Source organism: Pleuronectes platessa, chromosome 2 (genome assembly GCF_947347685.1).
Source record: "Pleuronectes platessa chromosome 2, fPlePla1.1, whole genome shotgun sequence".
Taxonomy (NCBI): domain Eukaryota; kingdom Metazoa; phylum Chordata; class Actinopteri; order Pleuronectiformes; family Pleuronectidae; genus Pleuronectes; species Pleuronectes platessa.
Window position 1 is genome coordinate 28,645,759 of NC_070627.1, and position 24,058 is coordinate 28,669,816.

At 43.4% G+C, this 24,058-nt stretch overlaps 19 non-coding genes across 19 annotated transcripts; all 19 read left to right on the forward strand.

The window, feature by feature from the left end:
• The first annotated feature begins 407 nt into the window (after nt 1-407).
• trnav-cac (transfer RNA valine (anticodon CAC)) lies at nt 408-480 on the forward strand. Its single transcript has one exon. It is a non-coding gene; the product is annotated as a tRNA-Val (tRNA).
• A 1,371-nt stretch (nt 481-1,851) lies between these two features.
• On the forward strand, nt 1,852-1,924 carry trnav-uac (transfer RNA valine (anticodon UAC)). The gene has a single exon. It is a non-coding gene; the product is annotated as a tRNA-Val (tRNA).
• A 1,415-nt stretch (nt 1,925-3,339) lies between these two features.
• trnad-guc (transfer RNA aspartic acid (anticodon GUC)) lies at nt 3,340-3,411 on the forward strand. Its single transcript has one exon. It is a non-coding gene; the product is annotated as a tRNA-Asp (tRNA).
• A 1,057-nt stretch (nt 3,412-4,468) lies between these two features.
• Nucleotides 4,469-4,541, forward strand: trnav-cac (transfer RNA valine (anticodon CAC)). Its single transcript has one exon. It is a non-coding gene; the product is annotated as a tRNA-Val (tRNA).
• Nucleotides 4,542-5,374: 833 nt separating this feature from the next.
• On the forward strand, nt 5,375-5,446 carry trnad-guc (transfer RNA aspartic acid (anticodon GUC)). Its single transcript has one exon. It is a non-coding gene; the product is annotated as a tRNA-Asp (tRNA).
• Nucleotides 5,447-6,503: 1,057 nt separating this feature from the next.
• trnav-cac (transfer RNA valine (anticodon CAC)) lies at nt 6,504-6,576 on the forward strand. The gene has a single exon. It is a non-coding gene; the product is annotated as a tRNA-Val (tRNA).
• Nucleotides 6,577-7,947: 1,371 nt separating this feature from the next.
• Nucleotides 7,948-8,020, forward strand: trnav-uac (transfer RNA valine (anticodon UAC)). The gene has a single exon. It is a non-coding gene; the product is annotated as a tRNA-Val (tRNA).
• Nucleotides 8,021-9,435: 1,415 nt separating this feature from the next.
• trnad-guc (transfer RNA aspartic acid (anticodon GUC)) lies at nt 9,436-9,507 on the forward strand. The gene has a single exon. It is a non-coding gene; the product is annotated as a tRNA-Asp (tRNA).
• Nucleotides 9,508-10,564: 1,057 nt separating this feature from the next.
• On the forward strand, nt 10,565-10,637 carry trnav-cac (transfer RNA valine (anticodon CAC)). Its single transcript has one exon. It is a non-coding gene; the product is annotated as a tRNA-Val (tRNA).
• Nucleotides 10,638-12,008: 1,371 nt separating this feature from the next.
• Nucleotides 12,009-12,081, forward strand: trnav-uac (transfer RNA valine (anticodon UAC)). Its single transcript has one exon. It is a non-coding gene; the product is annotated as a tRNA-Val (tRNA).
• A 1,415-nt stretch (nt 12,082-13,496) lies between these two features.
• trnad-guc (transfer RNA aspartic acid (anticodon GUC)) lies at nt 13,497-13,568 on the forward strand. The gene has a single exon. It is a non-coding gene; the product is annotated as a tRNA-Asp (tRNA).
• A 1,057-nt stretch (nt 13,569-14,625) lies between these two features.
• trnav-cac (transfer RNA valine (anticodon CAC)) lies at nt 14,626-14,698 on the forward strand. The gene has a single exon. It is a non-coding gene; the product is annotated as a tRNA-Val (tRNA).
• Nucleotides 14,699-16,069: 1,371 nt separating this feature from the next.
• On the forward strand, nt 16,070-16,142 carry trnav-uac (transfer RNA valine (anticodon UAC)). The gene has a single exon. It is a non-coding gene; the product is annotated as a tRNA-Val (tRNA).
• A 1,415-nt stretch (nt 16,143-17,557) lies between these two features.
• On the forward strand, nt 17,558-17,629 carry trnad-guc (transfer RNA aspartic acid (anticodon GUC)). Its single transcript has one exon. It is a non-coding gene; the product is annotated as a tRNA-Asp (tRNA).
• Nucleotides 17,630-18,686: 1,057 nt separating this feature from the next.
• trnav-cac (transfer RNA valine (anticodon CAC)) lies at nt 18,687-18,759 on the forward strand. The gene has a single exon. It is a non-coding gene; the product is annotated as a tRNA-Val (tRNA).
• A 1,371-nt stretch (nt 18,760-20,130) lies between these two features.
• On the forward strand, nt 20,131-20,203 carry trnav-uac (transfer RNA valine (anticodon UAC)). Its single transcript has one exon. It is a non-coding gene; the product is annotated as a tRNA-Val (tRNA).
• A 507-nt stretch (nt 20,204-20,710) lies between these two features.
• Nucleotides 20,711-20,783, forward strand: trnav-cac (transfer RNA valine (anticodon CAC)). Its single transcript has one exon. It is a non-coding gene; the product is annotated as a tRNA-Val (tRNA).
• Nucleotides 20,784-22,154: 1,371 nt separating this feature from the next.
• On the forward strand, nt 22,155-22,227 carry trnav-uac (transfer RNA valine (anticodon UAC)). Its single transcript has one exon. It is a non-coding gene; the product is annotated as a tRNA-Val (tRNA).
• A 507-nt stretch (nt 22,228-22,734) lies between these two features.
• On the forward strand, nt 22,735-22,807 carry trnav-cac (transfer RNA valine (anticodon CAC)). Its single transcript has one exon. It is a non-coding gene; the product is annotated as a tRNA-Val (tRNA).
• Nucleotides 22,808-24,058: the final 1,251 nt, after the last annotated feature.

Here is a 24,058-nt window from a genome sequence, read left to right on the forward strand (position 1 = left end):
GAGTGTGATTTTGCAGATGCGGTGGCAAATTTGAGAAAAACTAGGGATGGCCAACTCTACATTATTCTCAGTATGTCACTGCTCTGTCTGTCACACTCAAGCTCAAACCAAGATCATGCAAGGCTCATCACAGAGGTTTGAAAGGAAACACGAGCAGAGAGAGGAACCTCCCAAACGGAAGCAGCATTTGAGATTCTGAAATGCTTGCTGAACAGAATTCCAAGGCATGCTATGTAGCTTGTTGCTTCTTTTTGTGAGAGATTTGGGACAGTAAGCTATACTTTAGTTTTCACAAAGTACTCTATGTAACAAATTGCTAACATTTGGATATGGCTACTCTAATGAGAAAAACAAATGGGAGCCAACATGTATTTGTGGGTCAAGCAGAAGTGCCCGGTGAAATGTCAGTTTCTGTAGTGTATTGGTTATCACGTTCGCTTCACACGCGAAAGGTCCCCAGCTCGAAACTGGGCAGAAACATCTTTTTGGGATGATGCTTTAGTCCAACTACTTGGTACCCAACTTCTGTGTCTCCATTTGATATACTGGGTTTCATAGTGTTGTTCCAAGGATCCATGAAGAAAATCACACTTGACTTTTTTTCACAGTGATTGTTTTTGCAGATCTGGTGGCAACATTGAGAACAATTTGGGATGGCAAGGCTCATTCCAGGGGTTTGAAAGGAGACACCAGCAAAGAAAAGAACCTCCCAAATGAAAGCAGCATTACAGATTCTGAACTGGTTGTGGATCAGAAGATCATGATCGCCTATGGTTCTTTGCTTTCTTCAGATCCAGAGGGACTCGCAGCCCCATGTGAAAGAAACTTAAGTTTGATAAGTTCTGTTCCACAAATGAGGCAGTGTCCTCAAGAGGGACCCAGCGTGCAGTCCAGTACAAGGGCTGAGAGCCCCTGGCAGAAGTATCACATTTTGTAGTTTTTTTTTCAACATATCCCATCTGACCAGGTCATACGTTGTGATCCCAAAGACAAAGCTGGAGGACTTTGCCTGCGATAAAGGTCAAGTGGACGACTTGGCTCAGCCCATGCCATTTAGGCTATTAAGGCCCAGTTGGATTCAGCATTCATCCCAATTGCAGATACTCTGAGCGTATATGAAACCATTGCAAATTGATCGAACACAAAGTTGCCAATGTAAGTCCTCAGTCCTTTTCAAAATCCAGTTTACTGGATAAGAAAGCCAGTACAGCAAAAGATTTGTCATCATCCCCCAAACAGGAAGAATACAATGTATTAAAAGTCAGAACAGCGCCATCTTTTTTGAGAAATGGCCGAGTTTTGCAGTGAAGCAGTCCTCGTTAGTATAGTGGCAAGTATCTCCGCCTGTCACGCGGAAGACCGGGGTTCGATATCCCGACGAGGAGACCATCTTTGTTTTCTGCTCAATATTCACTACAGGGCAAATCAGAAGTAATGCTCCAGGATGCAGCTCTCAAGGTTAGGCTTTGCTCCCATCCCCCATAACAACTGCCTTCAACTATTAATGTCTATACAGTGGTAACCGGATGATAACAACAACACACAACCTGCCTGTTCTCTTTGAGAATGGGTCACATATTCCCACCATCAGATTGAGTCTAAACTGATGTTATTTGCTGGTTGCTTGCACGTAAGGCGTGTACCTCAACAGTGGTTGAGCCACTTGGTCACAGGTATAATTGAGCCCAGTTGGATTCAGTCCAGTTTTGAATCTCTCTTATGAAATCTCAAAGAACTCCTTGTAACAAATTCTTATCAATTGGATTTGGCTCTTCTCAGAAAAACAATTATGGGACCCAGTGGTTATGGTGTATTTTCCAGTGTCGGGCCAAGGGGGATCATGCTATGTCTGTTTCTGTAGTGTAGTGGTTATCACGTTCGCTTTACACGCGAAAAGTCCCCAGCTCGAAACTGGGCAGAAACAACTTCCTATGTCTCAACTATTTTCCAACAATGTGAGGTCAGAATGTTCTTGCAAATTTTTTTTGTGACTCATAGCCACTCCGTTCGCCATTTCTGTCATTGAGTGTGATTTTGCAGATGCGGTGGCAAATTTGAGAAAAACTAGGGATGGCCAACTCTACATTATTCTCAGTATGTCACTGCTCTGTCTGTCACACTCAAGCTCAAACCAAGATCATGCAAGGCTCATCACAGAGGTTTGAAAGGAAACACGAGCAGAGAGAGGAACCTCCCAAACGGAAGCAGCATTTGAGATTCTGAAATGCTTGCTGAACAGAAGACCAAGGCATGCTATGTAGCTTGTTGCTTCTTTTTGTGAGAGATTTGGGACAGTAAGCTATACTTTAGTTTTCACAAAGTACTCTATGTAACAAATTGCTAACATTTGGATATGGCTACTCTAATGAGAAAAACAAATGGGAGCCAACATGTATTTGTGGGTCAAGCAGAAGTGCCAGGTGAAATGTCACTTTCTGTAGTGTAGTGGTTATCACGTTCGCTTCACACGCGAAAGGTCCCCAGCTCGAAACTGGGCAGAAACATCTTTTTGGGATGATGCTTTAGTCCAACTACTTGGTACCCAACTTCTGTGTCTCCATTTGATATACTGGGTTTCATAGAGTGTTGTTCCAAGGATCCATGAAGAAAATCACACTTGACTTTTTTTCACAGTGATTGTTTTTGCAGATCTGGTGGCAACATTGAGAACAATTTGGGATGGCAAGGCTCATTCCAGGGGTTTGAAAGGAGACACCAGCAAAGAAAAGAACCTCCCAAATGAAAGCAGCATTACAGATTCTGAACTGGTTGTGGATCAGAAGATCATGATCGCCTATGGTTCTTTGCTTTCTTCAGATCCAGAGGGACTCGCAGCCCCATGTGAAAGAAACTTAAGTTTGATAAGTTCTGTTCCACAAATGAGGCAGTGTCCTCAAGAGGGACCCAGCGTGCAGTCCAGTACAAGGGCTGAGAGCCCCTGGCAGAAGTATCACATTTTGTAGTTTTTTTTTCAACATATCCCATCTGACCAGGTCATACGTTGTGATCCCAAAGACAAAGCTGGAGGACTTTGCCTGCGATAAAGGTCAAGTGGACGACTTGGCTCAGCCCATGCCATTTAGGCTATTAAGGCCCAGTTGGATTCAGCATTCATCCCAATTGCAGATACTCTGAGCGTATATGAAACCATTGCAAATTGATCGAACACAAAGTTGCCAATGTAAGTCCTCAGTCCTTTTCAAAATCCAGTTTACTGGATAAGAAAGCCAGTACAGCAAAAGATTTGTCCTCATCCCCCAAACAGGAAGAATACAATGTATTAAAAGTCAGAACAGCGCCATCTTTTTTGAGAAATGGCCGAGTTTTGCAGTGAAGCAGTCCTCGTTAGTATAGTGGCAAGTATCTCCGCCTGTCACGCGGAAGACCGGGGTTCGATTCCCCGACGAGGAGACCATCTTTGTTTTCTGCTCAATATTCACTACAGGGCAAATCAGAAGTAATGCTCCAGGATGCAGCTCTCAAGGTTAGGCTTTGCTCCCATCCCCCATAACAACTGCCTTCAACTATTAATGTCTATACAGTGGTAACCGGATGACAACAACTTCATAACAACAACAAACAACCTGCCTGTTCTCTTTGAGAATGGGTCACATATTCCCACCATCAGATTGAGTCTAAACTGATGTTATTTGCTGGTTGCTTGCACGTAAGGCGTGTACCTCAACAGTGGTTGAGCCACTTGGTCACAGGTAACATTGAGCCCAGTTGAATTCAGTCCAGTTTTGAATCTCTCTTATGAAATCTCAAAGGACTCCTTGTAACAAATTCTTATCAATTGGATTTGGCTCTTCTCAGAAAAACAATTATGGGACCCAGTGGTTATGGTGTATTTTCCAGTATCAGGCCAAGGGGGATCATGCTATGTCTGTTTCTGTAATGTAGTGGTTATCACGTTCGCTTTACACGCGAAAAGTCCCCAGCTCGAAACTGGGCAGAAACAACTTCCTATGTCTCAACTATTTTCCAACAATGTGAGGTCAGAATGTTCTTGCAAATTTTTTTTGTGACTCATAGCCACTCCGTTCGCCATTTCTGTCATTGAGTGTGATTTTGCAGATGCGGTGGCAAATTTGAGAAAAACTAGGGATGGCCAACTCTACATTATTCTCAGTATGTCACTGCTCTGTCTGTCACACTCAAGCTCAAACCAAGATCATGCAAGGCTCATCACAGAGGTTTGAAAGGAAACACGAGCAGAGAGAGGAACCTCCCAAACGGAAGCAGCATTTGAGATTCTGAAATGCTTGCTGAACAGAATTCCAAGGCATGCTATGTAGCTTGTTGCTTCTTTTTGTGAGAGATTTGGGACAGTAAGCTATACTTTAGTTTTCACAAAGTACTCTATGTAACAAATTGCTAACATTTGGATATGGCTACTCTAATGAGAAAAACAAATGGGAGCCAACATGTATTTGTGGGTCAAGCAGAAGTGCCAGGTGAAATGTCAGTTTCTGTAGTGTAGTGGTTATCACGTTCGCTTCACACGCGAAAGGTCCCCAGCTCGAAACTGGGCAGAAACATCTTTTTGGGATGATGCTTTAGTCCAACTACTTGGTACCCAACTTCTGTGTCTCCATTTGATATACTGGGTTTCATAGTGTTGTTCCAAGGATCCATGAAGAAAATCACACTTGACTTTTTTTCACAGTGATTGTTTTTGCAGATCTGGTGGCAACATTGAGAACAATTTGGGATGGCAAGGCTCATTCCAGGGGTTTGAAAGGAGACACCAGCAAAGAAAAGAACCTCCCAAATGAAAGCAGCATTACAGATTCTGAACTGGTTGTGGATCAGAAGATCATGATCGCCTATGGTTCTTTGCTTTCTTCAGATCCAGAGGGACTCGCAGCCCCATGTGAAAGAAACTTAAGTTTGATAAGTTCTGTTCCACAAATGAGGCAGTGTCCTCAAGAGGGACCCAGCGTGCAGTCCAGTACAAGGGCTGAGAGCCCCTGGCAGAAGTATCACATTTTGTAGTTTTTTTTTCAACATATCCCATCTGACCAGGTCATACGTTGTGATCCCAAAGACAAAGCTGGAGGACTTTGCCTGCGATAAAGGTCAAGTGGACGACTTGGCTCAGCCCATGCCATTTAGGCTATTAAGGCCCAGTTGGATTCAGCATTCATCCCAATTGCAGATACTCTGAGCGTATATGAAACCATTGCAAATTGATCGAACACAAAGTTGCCAATGTAAGTCCTCAGTCCTTTTCAAAATCCAGTTTACTGGATAAGAAAGCCAGTACAGCAAAAGATTTGTCATCATCCCCCAAACAGGAAGAATACAATGTATTAAAAGTCAGAACAGCGCCATCTTTTTTGAGAAATGGCCGAGTTTTGCAGTGAAGCAGTCCTCGTTAGTATAGTGGCAAGTATCTCCGCCTGTCACGCGGAAGACCGGGGTTCGATTCCCCGACGAGGAGACCATCTTTGTTTTCTGCTCAATATTCACTACAGGGCAAATCAGAAGTAATGCTCCAGGATGCAGCTCTCAAGGTTAGGCTTTGCTCCCATCCCCCATAACAACTGCCTTCAACTATTAATGTCTATACAGTGGTAACCGGATGACAACAACTTCATAACAACAACACACAACCTGCCTGTTCTCTTTGAGAATGGGTCACATATTCCCACCATCAGATTGAGTCTAAACTGATGTTATTTGCTGGTTGCTTGCACGTAAGGCGTGTACCTCAACAGTGGTTGAGCCACTTGGTCACAGGTAACATTGAGCCCAGTTGGATTCAGTCCAGTTTTGAATCACTCTTATGAAATCTCAAAGAACTCCTTGTAACAAATTCTTATCAATTGGATTTGGCTCTTCTCAGAAAAACAATTATGGGACCCAGTGGTTATGGTGTATTTTCCAGTGTCGGGCCAAGGGGGATCATGCTATGTCTGTTTCTGTAGTGTAGTGGTTATCACGTTCGCTTTACACGCAAAAAGTCCCCAGCTCGAAACTGGGCAGAAACAACTTCCTATGTCTCAACTATTTTCCAACAATGTGAGGTCAAAATGTTCTTACAAATTTTTTTTGTGACTCATAGCCACTCCGTTCGCCATTTCTGTCATTGAGTGTGATTTTGCAGATGCGGTGGCAAATTTGAGAAAAACTAGGGATGGCCAACTCTACATTATTCTCAGTATGTCACTGCTCTGTCTGTCACACTCAAGCTCAAACCAAGATCATGCAAGGCTCATCACAGAGGTTTGAAAGGAAACACGAGCAGAGAGAGGAACCTCCCAAACGGAAGCAGCATTTGAGATTCTGAAATGCTTGCTGAACAGAATTCCAAGGCATGCTATGTAGCTTGTTGCTTCTTTTTGTGAGAGATTTGGGACAGTAAGCTATACTTTAGTTTTCACAAAGTACTCTATGTAACAAATTGCTAACATTTGGATATGGCTACTCTAATGAGAAAAACAAATGGGAGCCAACATGTATTTGTGGGTCAAGCAGAAGTGCCAGGTGAAATGTCAGTTTCTGTAGTGTATTGGTTATCACGTTCGCTTCACACGCGAAAGGTCCCCAGCTCGAAACTGGGCAGAAACATCTTTTTGGGATGATGCTTTAGTCCAACTACTTGGTACCCAACTTCTGTGTCTCCATTTGATATACTGGGTTTCATAGTGTTGTTCCAAGGATCCATGAAGAAAATCACACTTGACTTTTTTTCACAGTGATTGTTTTTGCAGATCTGGTGGCAACATTGAGAACAATTTGGGATGGCAAGGCTCATTCCAGGGGTTTGAAAGGAGACACCAGCAAAGAAAAGAACCTCCCAAATGAAAGCAGCATTACAGATTCTGAACTGGTTGTGGATCAGAAGATCATGATCGCCTATGGTTCTTTGCTTTCTTCAGATCCAGAGGGACTCGCAGCCCCATGTGAAAGAAACTTAAGTTTGATAAGTTCTGTTCCACAAATGAGGCAGTGTCCTCAAGAGGGACCCAGCGTGCAGTCCAGTACAAGGGCTGAGAGCCCCTGGCAGAAGTATCACATTTTGTAGTTTTTTTTTCAACATATCCCATCTGACCAGGTCATACGTTGTGATCCCAAAGACAAAGCTGGAGGACTTTGCCTGCGATAAAGGTCAAGTGGACGACTTGGCTCAGCCCATGCCATTTAGGCTATTAAGGCCCAGTTGGATTCAGCATTCATCCCAATTGCAGATACTCTGAGCGTATATGAAACCATTGCAAATTGATCGAACACAAAGTTGCCAATGTAAGTCCTCAGTCCTTTTCAAAATCCAGTTTACTGGATAAGAAAGCCAGTACAGCAAAAGATTTGTCATCATCCCCCAAACAGGAAGAATACAATGTATTAAAAGTCAGAACAGCGCCATCTTTTTTGAGAAATGGCCGAGTTTTGCAGTGAAGCAGTCCTCGTTAGTATAGTGGCAAGTATCTCCGCCTGTCACGCGGAAGACCGGGGTTCGATATCCCGACGAGGAGACCATCTTTGTTTTCTGCTCAATATTCACTACAGGGCAAATCAGAAGTAATGCTCCAGGATGCAGCTCTCAAGGTTAGGCTTTGCTCCCATCCCCCATAACAACTGCCTTCAACTATTAATGTCTATACAGTGGTAACCGGATGATAACAACAACACACAACCTGCCTGTTCTCTTTGAGAATGGGTCACATATTCCCACCATCAGATTGAGTCTAAACTGATGTTATTTGCTGGTTGCTTGCACGTAAGGCGTGTACCTCAACAGTGGTTGAGCCACTTGGTCACAGGTATAATTGAGCCCAGTTGGATTCAGTCCAGTTTTGAATCTCTCTTATGAAATCTCAAAGAACTCCTTGTAACAAATTCTTATCAATTGGATTTGGCTCTTCTCAGAAAAACAATTATGGGACCCAGTGGTTATGGTGTATTTTCCAGTGTCGGGCCAAGGGGGATCATGCTATGTCTGTTTCTGTAGTGTAGTGGTTATCACGTTCGCTTTACACGCGAAAAGTCCCCAGCTCGAAACTGGGCAGAAACAACTTCCTATGTCTCAACTATTTTCCAACAATGTGAGGTCAGAATGTTCTTGCAAATTTTTTTTGTGACTCATAGCCACTCCGTTCGCCATTTCTGTCATTGAGTGTGATTTTGCAGATGCGGTGGCAAATTTGAGAAAAACTAGGGATGGCCAACTCTACATTATTCTCAGTATGTCACTGCTCTGTCTGTCACACTCAAGCTCAAACCAAGATCATGCAAGGCTCATCACAGAGGTTTGAAAGGAAACACGAGCAGAGAGAGGAACCTCCCAAACGGAAGCAGCATTTGAGATTCTGAAATGCTTGCTGAACAGAAGACCAAGGCATGCTATGTAGCTTGTTGCTTCTTTTTGTGAGAGATTTGGGACAGTAAGCTATACTTTAGTTTTCACAAAGTACTCTATGTAACAAATTGCTAACATTTGGATATGGCTACTCTAATGAGAAAAACAAATGGGAGCCAACATGTATTTGTGGGTCAAGCAGAAGTGCCAGGTGAAATGTCACTTTCTGTAGTGTAGTGGTTATCACGTTCGCTTCACACGCGAAAGGTCCCCAGCTCGAAACTGGGCAGAAACATCTTTTTGGGATGATGCTTTAGTCCAACTACTTGGTACCCAACTTCTGTGTCTCCATTTGATATACTGGGTTTCATAGAGTGTTGTTCCAAGGATCCATGAAGAAAATCACACTTGACTTTTTTTCACAGTGATTGTTTTTGCAGATCTGGTGGCAACATTGAGAACAATTTGGGATGGCAAGGCTCATTCCAGGGGTTTGAAAGGAGACACCAGCAAAGAAAAGAACCTCCCAAATGAAAGCAGCATTACAGATTCTGAACTGGTTGTGGATCAGAAGATCATGATCGCCTATGGTTCTTTGCTTTCTTCAGATCCAGAGGGACTCGCAGCCCCATGTGAAAGAAACTTAAGTTTGATAAGTTCTGTTCCACAAATGAGGCAGTGTCCTCAAGAGGGACCCAGCGTGCAGTCCAGTACAAGGGCTGAGAGCCCCTGGCAGAAGTATCACATTTTGTAGTTTTTTTTTCAACATATCCCATCTGACCAGGTCATACGTTGTGATCCCAAAGACAAAGCTGGAGGACTTTGCCTGCGATAAAGGTCAAGTGGACGACTTGGCTCAGCCCATGCCATTTAGGCTATTAAGGCCCAGTTGGATTCAGCATTCATCCCAATTGCAGATACTCTGAGCGTATATGAAACCATTGCAAATTGATCGAACACAAAGTTGCCAATGTAAGTCCTCAGTCCTTTTCAAAATCCAGTTTACTGGATAAGAAAGCCAGTACAGCAAAAGATTTGTCCTCATCCCCCAAACAGGAAGAATACAATGTATTAAAAGTCAGAACAGCGCCATCTTTTTTGAGAAATGGCCGAGTTTTGCAGTGAAGCAGTCCTCGTTAGTATAGTGGCAAGTATCTCCGCCTGTCACGCGGAAGACCGGGGTTCGATTCCCCGACGAGGAGACCATCTTTGTTTTCTGCTCAATATTCACTACAGGGCAAATCAGAAGTAATGCTCCAGGATGCAGCTCTCAAGGTTAGGCTTTGCTCCCATCCCCCATAACAACTGCCTTCAACTATTAATGTCTATACAGTGGTAACCGGATGACAACAACTTCATAACAACAACACACAACCTGCCTGTTCTCTTTGAGAATGGGTCACATATTCCCACCATCAGATTGAGTCTAAACTGATGTTATTTGCTGGTTGCTTGCACGTAAGGCGTGTACCTCAACAGTGGTTGAGCCACTTGGTCACAGGTAACATTGAGCCCAGTTGAATTCAGTCCAGTTTTGAATCTCTCTTATGAAATCTCAAAGGACTCCTTGTAACAAATTCTTATCAATTGGATTTGGCTCTTCTCAGAAAAACAATTATGGGACCCAGTGGTTATGGTGTATTTTCCAGTATCAGGCCAAGGGGGATCATGCTATGTCTGTTTCTGTAATGTAGTGGTTATCACGTTCGCTTTACACGCGAAAAGTCCCCAGCTCGAAACTGGGCAGAAACAACTTCCTATGTCTCAACTATTTTCCAACAATGTGAGGTCAGAATGTTCTTGCAAATTTTTTTTGTGACTCATAGCCACTCCGTTCGCCATTTCTGTCATTGAGTGTGATTTTGCAGATGCGGTGGCAAATTTGAGAAAAACTAGGGATGGCCAACTCTACATTATTCTCAGTATGTCACTGCTCTGTCTGTCACACTCAAGCTCAAACCAAGATCATGCAAGGCTCATCACAGAGGTTTGAAAGGAAACACGAGCAGAGAGAGGAACCTCCCAAACGGAAGCAGCATTTGAGATTCTGAAATGCTTGCTGAACAGAATTCCAAGGCATGCTATGTAGCTTGTTGCTTCTTTTTGTGAGAGATTTGGGACAGTAAGCTATACTTTAGTTTTCACAAAGTACTCTATGTAACAAATTGCTAACATTTGGATATGGCTACTCTAATGAGAAAAACAAATGGGAGCCAACATGTATTTGTGGGTCAAGCAGAAGTGCCCGGTGAAATGTCAGTTTCTGTAGTGTAGTGGTTATCACGTTCGCTTCACACGCGAAAGGTCCCCAGCTCGAAACTGGGCAGAAACATCTTTTTGGGATGATGCTTTAGTCCAACTACTTGGTACCCAACTTCTGTGTCTCCATTTGATATACTGGGTTTCATAGTGTTGTTCCAAGGATCCATGAAGAAAATCACACTTGACTTTTTTTCACAGTGATTGTTTTTGCAGATCTGGTGGCAACATTGAGAACAATTTGGGATGGCAAGGCTCATTCCAGGGGTTTGAAAGGAGACACCAGCAAAGAAAAGAACCTCCCAAATGAAAGCAGCATTACAGATTCTGAACTGGTTGTGGATCAGAAGATCATGATCGCCTATGGTTCTTTGCTTTCTTCAGATCCAGAGGGACTCGCAGCCCCATGTGAAAGAAACTTAAGTTTGATAAGTTCTGTTCCACAAATGAGGCAGTGTCCTCAAGAGGGACCCAGCGTGCAGTCCAGTACAAGGGCTGAGAGCCCCTGGCAGAAGTATCACATTTTGTAGTTTTTTTTTCAACATATCCCATCTGACCAGGTCATACGTTGTGATCCCAAAGACAAAGCTGGAGGACTTTGCCTGCGATAAAGGTCAAGTGGACGACTTGGCTCAGCCCATGCCATTTAGGCTATTAAGGCCCAGTTGGATTCAGCATTCATCCCAATTGCAGATACTCTGAGCGTATATGAAACCATTGCAAATTGATCGAACACAAAGTTGCCAATGTAAGTCCTCAGTCCTTTTCAAAATCCAGTTTACTGGATAAGAAAGCCAGTACAGCAAAAGATTTGTCATCATCCCCCAAACAGGAAGAATACAATGTATTAAAAGTCAGAACAGCGCCATCTTTTTTGAGAAATGGCCGAGTTTTGCAGTGAAGCAGTCCTCGTTAGTATAGTGGCAAGTATCTCCGCCTGTCACGCGGAAGACCGGGGTTCGATATCCCGACGAGGAGACCATCTTTGTTTTCTGCTCAATATTCACTACAGGGCAAATCAGAAGTAATGCTCCAGGATGCAGCTCTCAAGGTTAGGCTTTGCTCCCATCCCCCATAACAACTGCCTTCAACTATTAATGTCTATACAGTGGTAACCGGATGATAACAACAACACACAACCTGCCTGTTCTCTTTGAGAATGGGTCACATATTCCCACCATCAGATTGAGTCTAAACTGATGTTATTTGCTGGTTGCTTGCACGTAAGGCGTGTACCTCAACAGTGGTTGAGCCACTTGGTCACAGGTATAATTGAGCCCAGTTGGATTCAGTCCAGTTTTGAATCTCTCTTATGAAATCTCAAAGAACTCCTTGTAACAAATTCTTATCAATTGGATTTGGCTCTTCTCAGAAAAACAATTATGGGACCCAGTGGTTATGGTGTATTTTCCAGTGTCGGGCCAAGGGGGATCATGCTATGTCTGTTTCTGTAGTGTAGTGGTTATCACGTTCGCTTTACACGCGAAAAGTCCCCAGCTCGAAACTGGGCAGAAACAACTTCCTATGTCTCAACTATTTTCCAACAATGTGAGGTCAGAATGTTCTTGCAAATTTTTTTTGTGACTCATAGCCACTCCGTTCGCCATTTCTGTCATTGAGTGTGATTTTGCAGATGCGGTGGCAAATTTGAGAAAAACTAGGGATGGCCAACTCTACATTATTCTCAGTATGTCACTGCTCTGTCTGTCACACTCAAGCTCAAACCAAGATCATGCAAGGCTCATCACAGAGGTTTGAAAGGAAACACGAGCAGAGAGAGGAACCTCCCAAACGGAAGCAGCATTTGAGATTCTGAAATGCTTGCTGAACAGAAGACCAAGGCATGCTATGTAGCTTGTTGCTTCTTTTTGTGAGAGATTTGGGACAGTAAGCTATACTTTAGTTTTCACAAAGTACTCTATGTAACAAATTGCTAACATTTGGATATGGCTACTCTAATGAGAAAAACAAATGGGAGCCAACATGTATTTGTGGGTCAAGCAGAAGTGCCAGGTGAAATGTCACTTTCTGTAGTGTAGTGGTTATCACGTTCGCTTCACACGCGAAAGGTCCCCAGCTCGAAACTGGGCAGAAACATCTTTTTGGGATGATGCTTTAGTCCAACTACTTGGTACCCAACTTCTGTGTCTCCATTTGATATACTGGGTTTCATAGAGTGTTGTTCCAAGGATCCATGAAGAAAATCACACTTGACTTTTTTTCACAGTGATTGTTTTTGCAGATCTGGTGGCAACATTGAGAACAATTTGGGATGGCAAGGCTCATTCCAGGGGTTTGAAAGGAGACACCAGCAAAGAAAAGAACCTCCCAAATGAAAGCAGCATTACAGATTCTGAACTGGTTGTGGATCAGAAGATCATGATCGCCTATGGTTCTTTGCTTTCTTCAGATCCAGAGGGACTCGCAGCCCCATGTGAAAGAAACTTAAGTTTGATAAGTTCTGTTCCACAAATGAGGCAGTGTCCTCAAGAGGGACCCAGCGTGCAGTCCAGTACAAGGGCTGAGAGCCCCTGGCAGAAGTATCACATTTTGTAGTTTTTTTTTCAACATATCCCATCTGACCAGGTCATACGTTGTGATCCCAAAGACAAAGCTGGAGGACTTTGCCTGCGATAAAGGTCAAGTGGACGACTTGGCTCAGCCCATGCCATTTAGGCTATTAAGGCCCAGTTGGATTCAGCATTCATCCCAATTGCAGATACTCTGAGCGTATATGAAACCATTGCAAATTGATCGAACACAAAGTTGCCAATGTAAGTCCTCAGTCCTTTTCAAAATCCAGTTTACTGGATAAGAAAGCCAGTACAGCAAAAGATTTGTCCTCATCCCCCAAACAGGAAGAATACAATGTATTAAAAGTCAGAACAGCGCCATCTTTTTTGAGAAATGGCCGAGTTTTGCAGTGAAGCAGTCCTCGTTAGTATAGTGGCAAGTATCTCCGCCTGTCACGCGGAAGACCGGGGTTCGATTCCCCGACGAGGAGACCATCTTTGTTTTCTGCTCAATATTCACTACAGGGCAAATCAGAAGTAATGCTCCAGGATGCAGCTCTCAAGGTTAGGCTTTGCTCCCATCCCCCATAACAACTGCCTTCAACTATTAATGTCTATACAGTGGTAACCGGATGACAACAACTTCATAACAACAACACACAACCTGCCTGTTCTCTTTGAGAATGGGTCACATATTCCCACCATCAGATTGAGTCTAAACTGATGTTATTTGCTGGTTGCTTGCACGTAAGGCGTGTACCTCAACAGTGGTTGAGCCACTTGGTCACAGGTAACATTGAGCCCAGTTGAATTCAGTCCAGTTTTGAATCTCTCTTATGAAATCTCAAAGGACTCCTTGTAACAAATTCTTATCAATTGGATTTGGCTCTTCTCAGAAAAACAATTATGGGACCCAGTGGTTATGGTGTATTTTCCAGTATCAGGCCAAGGGGGATCATGCTATGTCTGTTTCTGTAATGTAGTGGTTATCACGTTCGCTTTACACGCGAAAAGTCCCCAGCTCGAAACTGGGCAGAAACAACTTCCTATGTCTCAACTATTTTCCAACAATGTGAGGTCAGAATGTTCTTGCAAATTTTTTTTGTGACTCATAGCCACTCCGTTCGCCATTTCTGTCATTGAGTGTGATTTTGCAGATGCGGTGGCAAATTTGAGAAAAACTAGGGATGGCCAACTCTACATTATTCTCAGTATGTCACTGCTCTGTCTGTCACACTCAAGCTCAAACCAAGATCATGCAAGGCTCATCACAGAGGTTTGAAAGGAAACACGAGCAGAGAGAGGAACCTCCCAAACGGAAGCAGCATTTGAGATTCTGAAATGCTTGCTGAACAGAATTCCAAGGCATGCTATGTAGCTTGTTGCTTCTTTTTGTGAGAGATTTGGGACAGTAAGCTATACTTTAGTTTTCACAAAGTACTCTATGTAACAAATTGCTAACATTTGGATATGGCTACTCTAATGAGAAAAACAAATGGGAGCCAACATGTATTTGTGGGTCAAGCAGAAGTGCCCGGTGAAATGTCAGTTTCTGTAGTGTAGTGGTTATCACGTTCGCTTCACACGCGAAAGGTCCCCAGCTCGAAACTGGGCAGAAACATCTTTTTGGGATGATGCTTTAGTCCAACTACTTGGTACCCAACTTCTGTGTCTCCATTTGATATACTGGGTTTCATAGTGTTGTTCCAAGGATCCATGAAGAAAATCACACTTGACTTTTTTTCACAGTGATTGTTTTTGCAGATCTGGTGGCAACATTGAGAACAATTTGGGATGGCAAGGCTCATTCCAGGGGTTTGAAAGGAGACACCAGCAAAGAAAAGAACCTCCCAAATGAAAGCAGCATTACAGATTCTGAACTGGTTGTGGATCAGAAGATCATGATCGCCTATGGTTCTTTGCTTTCTTCAGATCCAGAGGGACTCGCAGCCCCATGTGAAAGAAACTTAAGTTTGATAAGTTCTGTTCCACAAATGAGGCAGTGTCCTCAAGAGGGACCCAGCGTGCAGTCCAGTACAAGGGCTGAGAGCCCCTGGCAGAAGTATCACATTTTGTAGTTTTTTTTTCAACATATCCCATCTGACCAGGTCATACGTTGTGATCCCAAAGACAAAGCTGGAGGACTTTGCCTGCGATAAAGGTCAAGTGGACGACTTGGCTCAGCCCATGCCATTTAGGCTATTAAGGCCCAGTTGGATTCAGCATTCATCCCAATTGCAGATACTCTGAGCGTATATGAAACCATTGCAAATTGATCGAACACAAAGTTGCCAATGTAAGTCCTCAGTCCTTTTCAAAATCCAGTTTACTGGATAAGAAAGCCAGTACAGCAAAAGATTTGTCATCATCCCCCAAACAGGAAGAATACAATGTATTAAAAGTCAGAACAGCGCCATCTTTTTTGAGAAATGGCCGAGTTTTGCAGTGAAGCAGTCCTCGTTAGTATAGTGGCAAGTATCTCCGCCTGTCACGCGGAAGACCGGGGTTCGATATCCCGACGAGGAGACCATCTTTGTTTTCTGCTCAATATTCACTACAGGGCAAATCAGAAGTAATGCTCCAGGATGCAGCTCTCAAGGTTAGGCTTTGCTCCCATCCCCCATAACAACTGCCTTCAACTATTAATGTCTATACAGTGGTAACCGGATGATAACAACAACACACAACCTGCCTGTTCTCTTTGAGAATGGGTCACATATTCCCACCATCAGATTGAGTCTAAACTGATGTTATTTGCTGGTTGCTTGCACGTAAGGCGTGTACCTCAACAGTGGTTGAGCCACTTGGTCACAGGTATAATTGAGCCCAGTTGGATTCAGTCCAGTTTTGAATCTCTCTTATGAAATCTCAAAGAACTCCTTGTAACAAATTCTTATCAATTGGATTTGGCTCTTCTCAGAAAAACAATTATGGGACCCAGTGGTTATGGTGTATTTTCCAGTGTCGGGCCAAGGGGGATCATGCTATGTCTGTTTCTGTAGTGTAGTGGTTATCACGTTCGCTTTACACGCGAAAAGTCCCCAGCTCGAAACTGGGCAGAAACAACTTCCTATGTCTCAACTATTTTCCAACAATGTGAGGTCAGAATGTTCTTGCAAATTTTTTTTGTGACTCATAGCCACTCCGTTCGCCATTTCTGTCATTGAGTGTGATTTTGCAGATGCGGTGGCAAATTTGAGAAAAACTAGGGATGGCCAACTCTACATTATTCTCAGTATGTCACTGCTCTGTCTGTCACACTCAAGCTCAAACCAAGATCATGCAAGGCTCATCACAGAGGTTTGAAAGGAAACACGAGCAGAGAGAGGAACCTCCCAAACGGAAGCAGCATTTGAGATTCTGAAATGCTTGCTGAACAGAAGACCAAGGCATGCTATGTAGCTTGTTGCTTCTTTTTGTGAGAGATTTGGGACAGTAAGCTATACTTTAGTTTTCACAAAGTACTCTATGTAACAAATTGCTAACATTTGGATATGGCTACTCTAATGAGAAAAACAAATGGGAGCCAACATGTATTTGTGGGTCAAGCAGAAGTGCCAGGTGAAATGTCACTTTCTGTAGTGTAGTGGTTATCACGTTCGCTTCACACGCGAAAGGTCCCCAGCTCGAAACTGGGCAGAAACATCTTTTTGGGATGATGCTTTAGTCCAACTACTTGGTACCCAACTTCTGTGTCTCCATTTGATATACTGGGTTTCATAGAGTGTTGTTCCAAGGATCCATGAAGAAAATCACACTTGACTTTTTTTCACAGTGATTGTTTTTGCAGATCTGGTGGCAACATTGAGAACAATTTGGGATGGCAAGGCTCATTCCAGGGGTTTGAAAGGAGACACCAGCAAAGAAAAGAACCTCCCAAATGAAAGCAGCATTACAGATTCTGAACTGGTTGTGGATCAGAAGATCATGATCGCCTATGGTTCTTTGCTTTCTTCAGATCCAGAGGGACTCGCAGCCCCATGTGAAAGAAACTTAAGTTTGATAAGTTCTGTTCCACAAATGAGGCAGTGTCCTCAAGAGGGACCCAGCGTGCAGTCCAGTACAAGGGCTGAGAGCCCCTGGCAGAAGTATCACATTTTGTAGTTTTTTTTTCAACATATCCCATCTGACCAGGTCATACGTTGTGATCCCAAAGACAAAGCTGGAGGACTTTGCCTGCGATAAAGGTCAAGTGGACGACTTGGCTCAGCCCATGCCATTTAGGCTATTAAGGCCCAGTTGGATTCAGCATTCATCCCAATTGCAGATACTCTGAGCGTATATGAAACCATTGCAAATTGATCGAACACAAAGTTGCCAATGTAAGTCCTCAGTCCTTTTCAAAATCCAGTTTACTGGATAAGAAAGCCAGTACAGCAAAAGATTTGTCCTCATCCCCCAAACAGGAAGAATACAATGTATTAAAAGTCAGAACAGCGCCATCTTTTTTGAGAAATGGCCGAGTTTTGCAGTGAAGCAGTCCTCGTTAGTATAGTGGCAAGTATCTCCGCCTGTCACGCGGAAGACCGGGGTTCGATTCCCCGACGAGGAGACCATCTTTGTTTTCTGCTCAATATTCACTACAGGGCAAATCAGAAGTAATGCTCCAGGATGCAGCTCTCAAGGTTAGGCTTTGCTCCCATCCCCCATAACAACTGCCTTCAACTATTAATGTCTATACAGTGGTAACCGGATGACAACAACTTCATAACAACAACACACAACCTGCCTGTTCTCTTTGAGAATGGGTCACATATTCCCACCATCAGATTGAGTCTAAACTGATGTTATTTGCTGGTTGCTTGCACGTAAGGCGTGTACCTCAACAGTGGTTGAGCCACTTGGTCACAGGTAACATTGAGCCCAGTTGAATTCAGTCCAGTTTTGAATCTCTCTTATGAAATCTCAAAGGACTCCTTGTAACAAATTCTTATCAATTGGATTTGGCTCTTCTCAGAAAAACAATTATGGGACCCAGTGGTTATGGTGTATTTTCCAGTATCAGGCCAAGGGGGATCATGCTATGTCTGTTTCTGTAATGTAGTGGTTATCACGTTCGCTTTACACGCGAAAAGTCCCCAGCTCGAAACTGGGCAGAAACAACTTCCTATGTCTCAACTATTTTCCAACAATGTGAGGTCAGAATGTTCTTGCAAATTTTTTTTGTGACTCATAGCCACTCCGTTCGCCATTTCTGTCATTGAGTGTGATTTTGCAGATGCGGTGGCAAATTTGAGAAAAACTAGGGATGGCCAACTCTACATTATTCTCAGTATGTCACTGCTCTGTCTGTCACACTCAAGCTCAAACCAAGATCATGCAAGGCTCATCACAGAGGTTTGAAAGGAAACACGAGCAGAGAGAGGAACCTCCCAAACGGAAGCAGCATTTGAGATTCTGAAATGCTTGCTGAACAGAATTCCAAGGCATGCTATGTAGCTTGTTGCTTCTTTTTGTGAGAGATTTGGGACAGTAAGCTATACTTTAGTTTTCACAAAGTACTCTATGTAACAAATTGCTAACATTTGGATATGGCTACTCTAATGAGAAAAACAAATGGGAGCCAACATGTATTTGTGGGTCAAGCAGAAGTGCCCGGTGAAATGTCAGTTTCTGTAGTGTAGTGGTTATCACGTTCGCTTCACACGCGAAAGGTCCCCAGCTCGAAACTGGGCAGAAACATCTTTTTGGGATGATGCTTTAGTCCAACTACTTGGTACCCAACTTCTGTGTCTCCATTTGATATACTGGGTTTCATAGTGTTGTTCCAAGGATCCATGAAGAAAATCACACTTGACTTTTTTTCACAGTGATTGTTTTTGCAGATCTGGTGGCAACATTGAGAACAATTTGGGATGGCAAGGCTCATTCCAGGGGTTTGAAAGGAGACACCAGCAAAGAAAAGAACCTCCCAAATGAAAGCAGCATTACAGATTCTGAACTGGTTGTGGATCAGAAGATCATGATCGCCTATGGTTCTTTGCTTTCTTCAGATCCAGAGGGACTCGCAGCCCCATGTGAAAGAAACTTAAGTTTGATAAGTTCTGTTCCACAAATGAGGCAGTGTCCTCAAGAGGGACCCAGCGTGCAGTCCAGTACAAGGGCTGAGAGCCCCTGGCAGAAGTATCACATTTTGTAGTTTTTTTTTCAACATATCCCATCTGACCAGGTCATACGTTGTGATCCCAAAGACAAAGCTGGAGGACTTTGCCTGCGATAAAGGTCAAGTGGACGACTTGGCTCAGCCCATGCCATTTAGGCTATTAAGGCCCAGTTGGATTCAGCATTCATCCCAATTGCAGATACTCTGAGCGTATATGAAACCATTGCAAATTGATCGAACACAAAGTTGCCAATGTAAGTCCTCAGTCCTTTTCAAAATCCAGTTTACTGGATAAGAAAGCCAGTACAGCAAAAGATTTGTCATCATCCCCCAAACAGGAAGAATACAATGTATTAAAAGTCAGAACAGCGCCATCTTTTTTGAGAAATGGCCGAGTTTTGCAGTGAAGCAGTCCTCGTTAGTATAGTGGCAAGTATCTCCGCCTGTCACGCGGAAGACCGGGGTTCGATATCCCGACGAGGAGACCATCTTTGTTTTCTGCTCAATATTCACTACAGGGCAAATCAGAAGTAATGCTCCAGGATGCAGCTCTCAAGGTTAGGCTTTGCTCCCATCCCCCATAACAACTGCCTTCAACTATTAATGTCTATACAGTGGTAACCGGATGATAACAACAACACACAACCTGCCTGTTCTCTTTGAGAATGGGTCACATATTCCCACCATCAGATTGAGTCTAAACTGATGTTATTTGCTGGTTGCTTGCACGTAAGGCGTGTACCTCAACAGTGGTTGAGCCACTTGGTCACAGGTATAATTGAGCCCAGTTGGATTCAGTCCAGTTTTGAATCTCTCTTATGAAATCTCAAAGAACTCCTTGTAACAAATTCTTATCAATTGGATTTGGCTCTTCTCAGAAAAACAATTATGGGACCCAGTGGTTATGGTGTATTTTCCAGTGTCGGGCCAAGGGGGATCATGCTATGTCTGTTTCTGTAGTGTAGTGGTTATCACGTTCGCTTTACACGCGAAAAGTCCCCAGCTCGAAACTGGGCAGAAACAACTTCCTATGTCTCAACTATTTTCCAACAATGTGAGGTCAGAATGTTCTTGCAAATTTTTTTTGTGACTCATAGCCACTCCGTTCGCCATTTCTGTCATTGAGTGTGATTTTGCAGATGCGGTGGCAAATTTGAGAAAAACTAGGGATGGCCAACTCTACATTATTCTCAGTATGTCACTGCTCTGTCTGTCACACTCAAGCTCAAACCAAGATCATGCAAGGCTCATCACAGAGGTTTGAAAGGAAACACGAGCAGAGAGAGGAACCTCCCAAACGGAAGCAGCATTTGAGATTCTGAAATGCTTGCTGAACAGAATTCCAAGGCATGCTATGTAGCTTGTTGCTTCTTTTTGTGAGAGATTTGGGACAGTAAGCTATACTTTAGTTTTCACAAAGTACTCTATGTAACAAATTGCTAACATTTGGATATGGCTACTCTAATGAGAAAAACAAATGGGAGCCAACATGTATTTGTGGGTCAAGCAGAAGTGCCAGGTGAAATGTCAGTTTCTGTAGTGTATTGGTTATCACGTTCGCTTCACACGCGAAAGGTCCCCAGCTCGAAACTGGGCAGAAACATCTTTTTGGGATGATGCTTTAGTCCAACTACTTGGTACCCAACTTCTGTGTCTCCATTTGATATACTGGGTTTCATAGTGTTGTTCCAAGGATCCATGAAGAAAATCACACTTGACTTTTTTTCACAGTGATTGTTTTTGCAGATCTGGTGGCAACATTGAGAACAATTTGGGATGGCAAGGCTCATTCCAGGGGTTTGAAAGGAGACACCAGCAAAGAAAAGAACCTCCCAAATGAAAGCAGCATTACAGATTCTGAACTGGTTGTGGATCAGAAGATCATGATCGCCTATGGTTCTTTGCTTTCTTCAGATCCAGAGGGACTCGCAGCCCCATGTGAAAGAAACTTAAGTTTGATAAGTTCTGTTCCACAAATGAGGCAGTGTCCTCAAGAGGGACCCAGCGTGCAGTCCAGTACAAGGGCTGAGAGCCCCTGGCAGAAGTATCACATTTTGTAGTTTTTTTTTCAACATATCCCATCTGACCAGGTCATACGTTGTGATCCCAAAGACAAAGCTGGAGGACTTTGCCTGCGATAAAGGTCAAGTGGACGACTTGGCTCAGCCCATGCCATTTAGGCTATTAAGGCCCAGTTGGATTCAGCATTCATCCCAATTGCAGATACTCTGAGCGTATATGAAACCATTGCAAATTGATCGAACACAAAGTTGCCAATGTAAGTCCTCAGTCCTTTTCAAAATCCAGTTTACTGGATAAGAAAGCCAGTACAGCAAAAGATTTGTCATCATCCCCCAAACAGGAAGAATACAATGTATTAAAAGTCAGAACAGCGCCGTCTTTTTTGAGAAATGGCCGAGTTTTGCAGTGAAGCAGTCCTCGTTAGTATAGTGGCAAGTATCTCCGCCTGTCACGCGGAAGACCGGGGTTCGATATCCCGACGAGGAGACCATCTTTGTTTTCTGCTCAATATTCACTACAGGGCAAATCAGAAGTAATGCTCCAGGATGCAGCTCTCAAAGTTAGGCTTTGCTCCCATCCCCCATAACAACTGCCTTCAACTATTAATGTCTATACAGTGGTAACCGGATGATAACAACAACACACAACCTGCCTGTTCTCTTTGAGAATGGGTCACATATTCCCACCATCAGATTGAGTCTAAACTGATGTTATTTGCTGGTTGCTTGCACGTAAGGCGTGTACCTCAACAGTGGTTGAGCCACTTGGTCACAGGTATAATTGAGCCCAGTTGGATTCAGTCCAGTTTTGAATCTCTCTTATGAAATCTCAAAGAACTCCTTGTAACAAATTCTTATCAATTGGATTTGGCTCTTCTCAGAAAAACAATTATGGGACCCAGTGGTTATGGTGTATTTTCCAGTGTCGGGCCAAGGGGGATCATGCTATGTCTGTTTCTGTAGTGTAGTGGTTATCACGTTCGCTTTACACGCGAAAAGTCCCCAGCTCGAAACTGGGCAGAAACAACTTCCTATGTCTCAACTATTTTCCAACAATGTGAGGTCAGAATGTTCTTGCAAATTTTTTTTGTGACTCATAGCCACTCCGTTCGCCATTTCTGTCATTGAGTGTGATTTTGCAGATGCGGTGGCAAATTTGAGAAAAACTAGGGATGGCCAACTCTACATTATTCTCAGTATGTCACTGCTCTGTCTGTCACACTCAAGCTCAAACCAAGATCATGCAAGGCTCATCACAGAGGTTTGAAAGGAAACACGAGCAGAGAGAGGAACCTCCCAAACGGAAGCAGCATTTGAGATTCTGAAATGCTTGCTGAACAGAATTCCAAGGCATGCTATGTAGCTTGTTGCTTCTTTTTGTGAGAGATTTGGGACAGTAAGCTATACTTTAGTTTTCACAAAGTACTCTATGTAACAAATTGCTAACATTTGGATATGGCTACTCTAATGAGAAAAACAAATGGGAGCCAACATGTATTTGTGGGTCAAGCAGAAGTGCCCGGTGAAATGTCAGTTTCTGTAGTGTAGTGGTTATCACGTTCGCTTCACACGCGAAAGGTCCCCAGCTCGAAACTGGGCAGAAACATCTTTTTGGGATGATGCTTTAGTCCAACTACTTGGTACCCAACTTCTGTGTCTCCATTTGATATACTGGGTTTCATAGTGTTGTTCCAAGGATCCATGAAGAAAATCACACTTGACTTTTTTTCACAGTGATTGTTTTTGCAGATCTGGTGGCAACATTGAGAACAATTTGGGATGGCAAGGCTCATTCCAGGGGTTTGAAAGGAGACACCAGCAAAGAAAAGAACCTCCCAAATGAAAGCAGCATTACAGATTCTGAACTGGTTGTGGATCAGAAGATCATGATCGCCTATGGTTCTTTGCTTTCTTCAGATCCAGAGGGACTCGCAGCCCCATGTGAAAGAAACTTAAGTTTGATAAGTTCTGTTCCACAAATGAGGCAGTGTCCTCAAGAGGGACCCAGCGTGCAGTCCAGTACAAGGGCTGAGAGCCCCTGGCAGAAGTATCACATTTTGTAGTTTTTTTTTCAACATATCCCATCTGACCAGGTCATACGTTGTGATCCCAAAGACAAAGCTGGAGGACTTTGCCTGCGATAAAGGTCAAGTGGATGACTTGGCTCAGCCCATGCCATTTAGGCTATTAAGGCCCAGTTGGATTCAGCATTCATCCCAATTGCAGATACTCTGAGCGTATATGAAACCATTGCAAATTGATCGAACACAAAGTTGCCAATGTAAGTCCTCAGTCCTTTTCAAAATCCAGTTTACTGGATAAGAAAGCCAGTACAGCAAAAGATTTGTCATCATCCCCCAAACAGGAAGAATACAATGTATTAAAAGTCAGAACAGCGCCGTCTTTTTTGAGAAATGGCCGAGTTTTGCAGTGAAGCAGTCCTCGTTAGTATAGTGGCAAGTATCTCCGCCTGTCACGCGGAAGACCGGGGTTCGATATCCCGACGAGGAGACCATCTTTGTTTTCTGCTCAATATTCACTACAGGGCAAATCAGAAGTAATGCTCCAGGATGCAGCTCTCAAGGTTAGGCTTTGCTCCCATCCCCCATAACAACTGCCTTCAACTATTAATGTCTATACAGTGGTAACCGGATGATAACAACAACACACAACCTGCCTGTTCTCTTTGAGAATGGGTCACATATTCCCACCATCAGATTGAGTCTAAACTGATGTTATTTGCTGGTTGCTTGCACGTAAGGCGTGTACCTCAACAGTGGTTGAGCCACTTGGTCACAGGTAACATTGAGCCCAGTTGAATTCAGTCCAGTTTTGAATCTCTCTTATGAAATCTCAA